Here is a 9,482-nt window from a genome sequence, read left to right on the forward strand (position 1 = left end):
TCTACTTTTATTTGTATATACTCACAAAATAAAAAAAAAACTGTGATTTTGCAAAATAAAGAAAACAAAAAGGGTGTGCTGTCTGCCGCATTGATCTCTGTGATCTTCATTCAGAAACGCGTCATTAAAATATACTATAACTCAGCCAATACACAACACAGAGACATGAGCAATATGTCTAGAGAAAGCTTGATATGTATGCTTTTAAACGAAGTAAGTTTTACCGAAAACAAATATTCTGTGATTAAAATAATCAATATGAAAGCAACACGATGTCCAGTCTCTCCGGTCTGCTTCATTATTTTATAATTAGATCACGCCCACGAGCTGTTAAGAACAGCATATAGATCAACAATGAGCAACAATAAGCAGTTCTCTTAGTGAAGAACATGTTTCACATCCGCTGTTGTGTCAAAGTCTTGTGTTCACAGAATGACTGTAAGTTAAAACTCCCTGAGCTGTTAGCATTGTGCTCTTGGACATCAACCACATGTTGATCTTGAGGGATTGTTCTTATTATAAGCGTACTGGCAATTACATTTAAACAATAAACAAAAAAGACACATTCGTAATACGATCTAAGGAATTCAAGAGAATATTTACAAGAAATATGAGGCAGCACTATGTCTGGCAAAATGTCAATACATATCAACACAGCAGGAAGGCCACAGGAAGGGTGGTAGTATTTAAAGAAAGAGCTGTGAGTATATAATGAAAAGGAAGACTGACAGAAAGAGAAAATGGCTGATAAGTGTCATCTGTGTCTGCTGGGACTGATCCTTCTCTCTTCACTTCTCACAGGTAAACACATTTATACATGCTCTTTAAACTCAAGTCAAAGAGTTCAGTTTATATCTGCGTAAGTTTCATTCAATATTATATTGTGTTTCAGGTAGCAGTGGAGTGGATGATACTCATGTGTTCATCAGTTCTGGTGAAAATGTCTGTCTGCCCTGTAATAATGATCCTCATGACTGTATATTAACTGTTTGGAAATATAATAATAATAATAGATTCAGACATTCAGCAGCAGTTGAACTGATTGGTTTAGGGATAAAGAAGAAAGACACAGAGAGACTGAGTCTGGGGTCTGACTGCTCTCTGAACATCAAGAACATCACAAAAGAAGATTATGGATTATACAGCTGTCGACAATATGTGAATGGACATCACTACCAAGCAGCTGATGCACGTGTTTATCTGCATGTTCTTCACGGTAACTGTATGATTATGTAGTCATATTAAAAATTGCAAATTATCTATTTAATTTCACATGATTATTAAAAAAAGTGTTTGATTTGTGGGTTATTTTGTGTTTCAGTCTCTTCATCATCCTCACAGACTGAGATCAGTCCAGGCAGCTATTTGTCTCTCTCCTGTCAGTTGGATTCATATGCTGGAGTCCCTTGTAATGTTTGGATCCATTCTGAGGGAATTGAGGTGTTCTGGGTGAATCAGGCTGGTGTTAAACTGACAATATCAGACTCCAGATATCAGATATCAGCTCCAGGACACTGTATCATCACTCTGACTACAACACTCCTGAATGAAGATGACAACAGAGAGTGGAGATGCAATGTTACTCAGAGAAGTCAAGTCAAGACCTCAGCCACATTTACTGTCAGGTTTTCAGGTGAGAAAATCTCATGAAATGGTTTTGGAAGAGTCTCCGATTAAAATAGTATTGTCATTTTCTACAGTATGATTAATTTGAACTAACTTTCATCTTTACAGCTCAAGATAAAACTACGACAGCAGTGATTCCAGTCCACACCACAAACTCTCAGGATCATGAAACTAAAGGTACATCTTTGTCACATCATTGTTTTGCAGTGACTCTCAGATACTGTTTTCTTCTGTGAACTAGTGTGCTTTGATGTTCAATCAGTAAATTTGTTTTGCAAAGCTTTTATTAAGTTGGCTTGGGAAAGCCAACTTACTGAAATCCTATTTAAACTTGTTCTTCTTCTTCTTCTTCTTCTTCTTCTTCTTCTTCTTCTTCTTCTTCTTCTTCTTCTTCTTCTTCTTCTTCTTCTTCTTCTTCTTCTTCTTATTTTTCTGGCCGCAACATTTTTACTCATAGACTATCTCATAGACTGTCCCATCTATCTATCTATCTATCTATCTATCTATCTATCTATCTATCTATCTATCTATCTATCTATCTATCTATCTATCTATCTATCTATCTATCTATCTATCTTCAAACCTTATTTGTCTATCTTGCTAGTAATGCTAAAATCATGCTAGCGACTTGCCAGTCATGCCAAAATCATGCTAGCGTCTTGCTAGTCATGCTAAAATAATGCTAGCGACTTGCTGGTCATGCTGAAATAATAGCTGTGTCTCATTTAGAAGGATGCGCCCTCCGGAGGTCGCATTCGAAGGCTGCATACGTCATCGAGGCTGTCTCATTTCAGAAAAGCAAGTAGGACACTTCAAATGCGACCTTCGAATGCGACCTTCTTTCACAGAAATTCGAAGGATGCATGAGATGTATCCTTTGCTACTACAGATAACCCACAATTCTTTGCGTCGCCGTAAACAACTGTCGTTAATTTGAAAAATGCCGGCACTGGCAGATGTACACACAAGCTAAGATGTGGTGTTTATCATTTAAATCGGTAAAAACGGATAAGGTTGTTCTTAATATCCTCCTATTTTTGTTCTCTAACAGATATGCTGCAGCTCTTGAAACATTGAATAAAATAAAACAAGTAAAAGCATTTTTTTTTTTCAAATTACTTTACAAATGTAAAAATAATTTTCCTTCATTTAAGTAGTGTGAGAGTGCAACGATGCTCTAAATTTGTTTGCATAGTAACGTGAAAAATCCTGTTTCATTTTCCAACTGTCCTTTTTTTCTTTCCTCCCGTCCTACGAAGGCCGTCTCGTTTTTGTTCTAAGTTAAGGACACTTCGTATACACATCCTACAGAGGATGCAACCTCCGGAGGATTCGACCTCCGGAGGGCGCAGCCTTCCAAATGAGACACAGCTAATGATAAAATCATGCTAGCGACTTGCTAGTCGTGCTGAAATCATGCTAGGGACTTGCTAGTAATGCTAAAATCATGCTAGCGACTTGCTAGTCATGCTAGCAACTTGCTAGTAATGCTAAAATCATGCTAGCGACTTGCTAGTCATGCTAGAATCATGCTAGCGACTTGCTAGTAATGCTAAAATAATGCTAGCGACTTGCTAGTCATGTTAGAATCATGCTAGCGTCTTGCTAGTCATGCTAAAATAATGCTAGCAACTTGCTGGTCATGCTAAAATAATGCTAAAATCATGCTAGCGATTTGCTAGTCATGCTAAAATAATGCTAGCAACTTGTTAGTCGTGCTAAAATCATGCTAACGACTTGATAGTCGTGCTAAAATCATGCTAGCGACTTGGTAGTCATGCTAAAAATCATGTTAGCGACTTACTAGTAATGCTAAAATCATTCTAGCGACTTGCTAGTCATGCTACGATCATGCTAGTGACTTGCTAGTCTTGCTAAAATCATGCTAACGACTTGTTAGTCTTGCTAAAATCATGCTAACAACTTGCTAGTCATGCTAGAATCATGCTAGTGACTTGCTAGTCATACTAGAATCATGCTAGTGACTTGCTAGTCTTGCTAAAATCATGCTAGTGACTTGCTAGTAATGCAAAAATCATGCTACTGACTTGCTAGTCATGCTAAAATCATGCTACTGACTTGCTAGTCATGCTAGAATCATGCTACTGACTTGCTAGTCATGCTAAAGTCATGCTAGCAACTAGCTAATCATGCTAACAACATGCTAGAAACGTGCTAGTAACCACAGGGTACCCTAGTAACCACATAGCAACACCTTAGCAACCACCCCGGGTACCCTAGCAACTGCATAGCAACACCCTACCAACAACACCAGGTACCCTAGCAACCGCATAGCAACACCTTAGCAACCACCCTGGGTACCTTCGCAACCGCATAGCAACACCTTAGCATCTAATCACATTCAAATTATTTATATCTTCTATTTATATCTATAATCTATCTATTTTCAAACTATTTATCACTAATGTAGCCTATCTATTTTCAAACTTTATTAATCAAACTAGAACTATTTCAAACTCAAAACCTTTAAACTTTCTTTAAACTAAAAGCTTTTAAAACTACTTAAAACTTACTGGCTAGGCTTTCTCAAGCCAACTTAAAGTTTGCTAACAAACTTTTTATCTAGTTTTGTTTAAAATGGAACAAAGTCACACTTCTGGTGCTCGTAGTTAAAGATGACCATCCTACAAAAACTGCTTATAAATCTTATAAATCGTCATGCTAAATAATCACCAACTATTGGATATTTTTGTCAACATGTTTTCTCTTAGTTAGGACAGGTTTTCTATTTATTTTTTTAATGCATTAATCGTAGGCCTCATTGATCTGAGGATAAAGTTAATCTCTGTGTGTGTGTGTGTGTGTGTGTGTGTGTGTGTGTGTGTGTGTGTGTGTGTGTGTGTGTGTGTGCGTGCGTGCGTGCGTGTGTCTGTGTTTGTGTGTTTCTGGCCAATTCCAGATCAGATCAGTGAGGCCTATGATCAACCAGTTACAAAAATAGTCACAAAACCTGAAGAAAATCACCTCTAGATCCCAAAATCACTCAAACACAATATGAGGGTTAACAATTTAATATGTTTTCTGATGCTGACTAAAAAAAAATATACAGGACAAACTCTTTTTTAAACCAGCTAAAATCACTCCACTCTCCCATATGACCTTTTTTATACTTTGGTTTTACAGATTTGTAACTTTTATGCAGTTTTGGAAATATCTGGGTGCATTTATTATGTACATTGATTTTGCTATGGTGTCTATAGTTATGTGATTATGTGAGTAGTCAGTAGTATGTTTGTAGTGGTTAGTTTTAATATTATGGTCAGTATTGATGAGACCCATTTTCATAATCTTGCTTTGGGGCCCACAAACCCATTGGACAGCACTGATTGAAAATGGCAAAACATACACAGAACAGTATACAGTAATCAAAAGTAGTAAACACTAGGCACATTTTTATCTCTATATAGTGTTAATATGGCAGCATTACACTAGCTTTGTCATACTAGCCTGTGTAGAATCTTTTAAAGTGGGTGTTGTATTTAGCTCTATGGCTGTGCCCTTAAACAGGCTGAACTTATGTCTTTGTTAGTTGAAAACAAAGTGTAAAGGTGTGCTGCACAAAAAGAGGAACTGGAATATGAATTTGTTGGAATTCACAGCATCATCAGTCTAATCTGGGTTCAGAGATGATCTCTGCTCTCCTGCGGTCAAACTGACTGAGTTCTGAGTAATATGTTTTCAAACCTCAACAGTGAGATCACAGCTCTAAAAAGATTTAAAAAATAGATGTCAACCATCTCAGCATTATAAAAACACCTATTACTGCCTTTAAGTGAAGCATAACGTTAATGTTTCTCTGGCCATCCTTGAATGAATAATGTGTTTAACCCTGGTTTTCTAAATAGGACATGAGCTGCTGCATTGCCATTCTCAAACTTTAACTTCTGGATCATTATTCAGAGGTACGACACTTCCTTACATGCAGTTCATTGATGCTGAGACAGTCAATTTGCTATGCTTTGTCAAAAAATAAATAAATAAATAAATAAATAAAATAAAATACTACTATTAAAATAATATATAATATTTAATCCTGTGTCTTTCCACACATCTTTCCTCTAGAGATTTTGATTGTTCTTAAGACTGCAGTGTTTGTTGCTCCTACTGTGATTCTTCTTCAGATCATCTGTGCAAGAAGAGCTGGTGAGTTTTTGAGCGTATCACAATCTGATGATTCACAGTCTGCACTCATGAAAGCTCAATAAATTATTTTGTGTTGAATTATTTTGCAGGGAGGAAGGACACGCAGCACAGAGATGAAATTTGAATACAATATTAGAATAAAAATACTCTCTACTAATAACAGGCCTGATTTCTGCAAGATGTATCTTCATCTCGTGATATTATGGATATTTGCATGCAGCTTTCAAGAATATTTGCTCTATACCCTGTACTAAATGTAATATTTAGATACCCTTTTTCCCTTCCCGATACTGAGTACTGATCGGATACCAGGGTATGTAACTGTATATACAGCTGTAGATACTACTAGCTCTGTATGAACTGATGGAATTATTTTATGGTGTGCTTCAGACGTATCCTTTAATAAAAAGTGAACAAAAATAGAGTATTTGTATTGTCTGATATACATTTGACAGTTAATAAATGGTCAGCGCGGAGCAGCTTAAGCATAGCGCGGTTTAGTTTCACTTTCGTTTTGTTTGTGTTTGATGTTTCTCGTATGCAACTGAAATGACAGCACTTATGGGTTGAACACCGCTGTGGTCGAGCCATTGTGACTGCTCACAAAATTTAGTAGCACTGGCAGAAAGAAAATTTATTTATTAACACAGACATGCAGAATTCATATTTAAATAGTATTGTTCGGCTTATAGGGCCCTATGGGACATGTTTTACTGGCTGGTTGGTCCAGTCTGAAATACAGCCAAACATACGTGTGCCTTTGTTAATGCCAACTGCATAAATCCTGGCTCAGGTGTGTATTTTTATTGAAACATAAATATTTCACCCTCATTTCCTTCAAAAAAATCTATTTTACCCTCTGTACAAAAAATACTCACACTCAGGACCTTAAGGACAAAAATGTCCACATAGAAACCCATTAAAACTGCAATTTTTTAACCCAGGGCCATTTGACCATAAAATGACGCAATATTTGATAATAGGCATTCATTCTATCGGAAAGGCTTCAAATTGTAAATTTTTACCATTTTTTACTAGATTGTGCCATTTTTTTTTTTCAAATTTGGCATATAAAAGAAATACTTTTTTGTGTTTTCTGCTTATGCATATTATGGCCTATTATAGAGTCAATTGGAAAAATAATGCAGCTATAATTGTGTGGGTATGTTGGTGAGGATGTCAGAGTGTGGTTTGCATGTGTTTACTGAAAATTTTATGGGTGCAATATGCTTGAAAGAATTTATATTGTACTGGTAATCCAAAATCCCGCTCCATGTATATGAGTCTCACCCTTGGCAGGGTGTAGGGCCATGAGAAGGCTATGAATAAGGTCAAAGAAGGTTAAAGAGCTTTGAGGATTTTTATTTTTCACCCAAACACACATTTTAATACTTGATTGCACTTTTTCATTTGTTATTGTTTTTGTACAGAGATAAAAGGTGAGCTTGAATTTGATGTAGAAGTTCAGACGGCTCTAAACACATTGTTTTTGTTTTCACCACAAAAAAACGCTGATTTTGTAGTCTGGCAGATTGTATACAAAGTTTGAGTGTTTGCACAGCCCGGACAGGTGTTCGCAAAACAAAACCTAGACATATTTGGTGCTTGGGGGCTTGGTCATTTCATTGCTTGCAAGATGAAGAGACGTTACTCAGCAGAGGAAGCTCTGGAGCTAGTGTTGCCCACTGACAGTGAGTATTATGTAAAGAAACCAGCATTTAAAGGGTTAAAATTCTGAAAATTAATGAATGTTTGGTATCTATGGATAGAACAGATGCTGGTTAAAAAATCGATATCAGTGAAAGTGGAAAAAAATATTAATAAATCATATTTTATGACAGTTTTTGGACATGGACATTTTGTCCATTTTGCACCTATGTGTAACTTTTTTTTTAAATGCACAAGGGTTAATGACCGTGAATGATTATTACAGAAATTAATATAAATGCATGGCATACATCTAATCATTACATTAAACCTTTTACAAAATACTTTTTAAATATAATAGTCCACAAGAACTGATGATGTGACATGTTGTGTAATTGTCATTATTGACAGATGTATTTTGATGGGTTTGTTTGTTTACTGGCACTTTTAATGCAGAGTCAAATTCTCAACGAGATCTTGTTCCTCGAGATGTACCATTTGCAAAAATATAAATTCAGAATTTGTAAATCTCTTTTTTTTCTCAATTCTGTGCTGAATACTTATTTCAGTCTGTTTTTCAATCTTCTCCATCACAGGACAGAACATCTCCTTTACTTTAAGGTGGATTTTAATCTCAGCTGACTTATGTTTTTCTTTTCTTCTCTTTCTTTTTTTTCCAGCAGTCCTTCATTTCTCAAATCTCTTGCTCCCAACAGTGCTGGCCTAAACAAACAAACAAACAAACAAAAAAAAACTGATTACATCAGGGTTGAGGTCAGGCATTCTGTCTGCTTGTGGGATTCTGGTGCCCCCTGGAGAAACTTTTAAGTGTGACTCTCAAGAATTTCTTAGTCAGAAACATTATCAGATGACCAAATGAGTGGTTAAACAGTTATTGCAGTTTTTGTTTGTTCTGAACCTGTTAGTTCCCCAAACCACAAAAATCTAAAACTTCTGACTTAGAATTTACAGATAGAACGACATTCAGAGAAGTCAATGAGTTATCACAAATAATATATTTATTCTGAAGCACCAGTCTCTGCTTCTGCTTTAAAAAAAAAAAAAAAAAAAAAAAAAAAGAAAAAAAAAAAAAATCACAGAGAGAAATAAATATAATGGACAATATGATTCATCTTCAGTAATATGTGTATATTTACATTTATGTTTGTATTTGACAGTTATTGTTGTATTTTTCTGTCATCCTAACTTTATATCTGTATAACAGATTTTCACGCAACATGTAGGTTTTAGACATATTTCACTTATGCAAATCCTTAGTAAAATAATACGTCTGCTTGTCATGTCCACACACACACACACACACGGAGAGGAGGAAGAAGATATTACTTTATGAGATTTATTGGGAGGTGAGTACACTTCGAACAGGGTTCTAAAGAAGAGCGTGGGAGAATTGGGCAAGAGGATGAGAAGAACCACAGAGGAGTGTCCATGCAACTTCGATTCCAGCCGGTGAGTGAATGACAAAGGTGAGTATTTAAAGGGAGCGGGTAATTGCTGGTGCAGGTGTGGGTGATTAGGGCTTTGTTGATGGTTCACAGGTGTGGTGAATTGGGATTTGGTTGGATGGTGATAGATCATGGTGACTGGGACTGAGGGAACATGCTGAGGGTGTGACATGGGCCTTCTTGGGCTCATTGAAGACGAGCCGTGCTGCTGCATTTTGAATCATTTGTAGAGGCCTGATTGTACATGCTGGAAGACCAGCTAAAAGAGCATTGCAGTAGTCCAGCCTGGAAATGACCAGGGCCTGTACGAGGAGTTGTGCAGCATGCTCTGATAGGAAGTGCCTGATCTTTCTGATGTTTTGCAATGCAAACCTGCAGGATCGAGCAGTTTTATCTATGTGGTCTTTAAAAGTCAATTGGTCTTCAAAGATTACACAAAGATTTCTGAAGTCGATGGGGTAATTGTTGATGAACCTAACTGGATGGAGAAGTCATGTTGTAAAGTTGGAGTGGCAAGACAAGGAGCTCAGTTTTAGCTAGATTGAGCTGAAGATGGTGTTCCTTCATCCATGCAGAGAT

This window comes from Garra rufa, chromosome 1 (assembly GCF_049309525.1).
Source record: "Garra rufa chromosome 1, GarRuf1.0, whole genome shotgun sequence".
In the NCBI taxonomy this organism is placed as follows: Eukaryota; Metazoa; Chordata; class Actinopteri; order Cypriniformes; family Cyprinidae; genus Garra; species Garra rufa.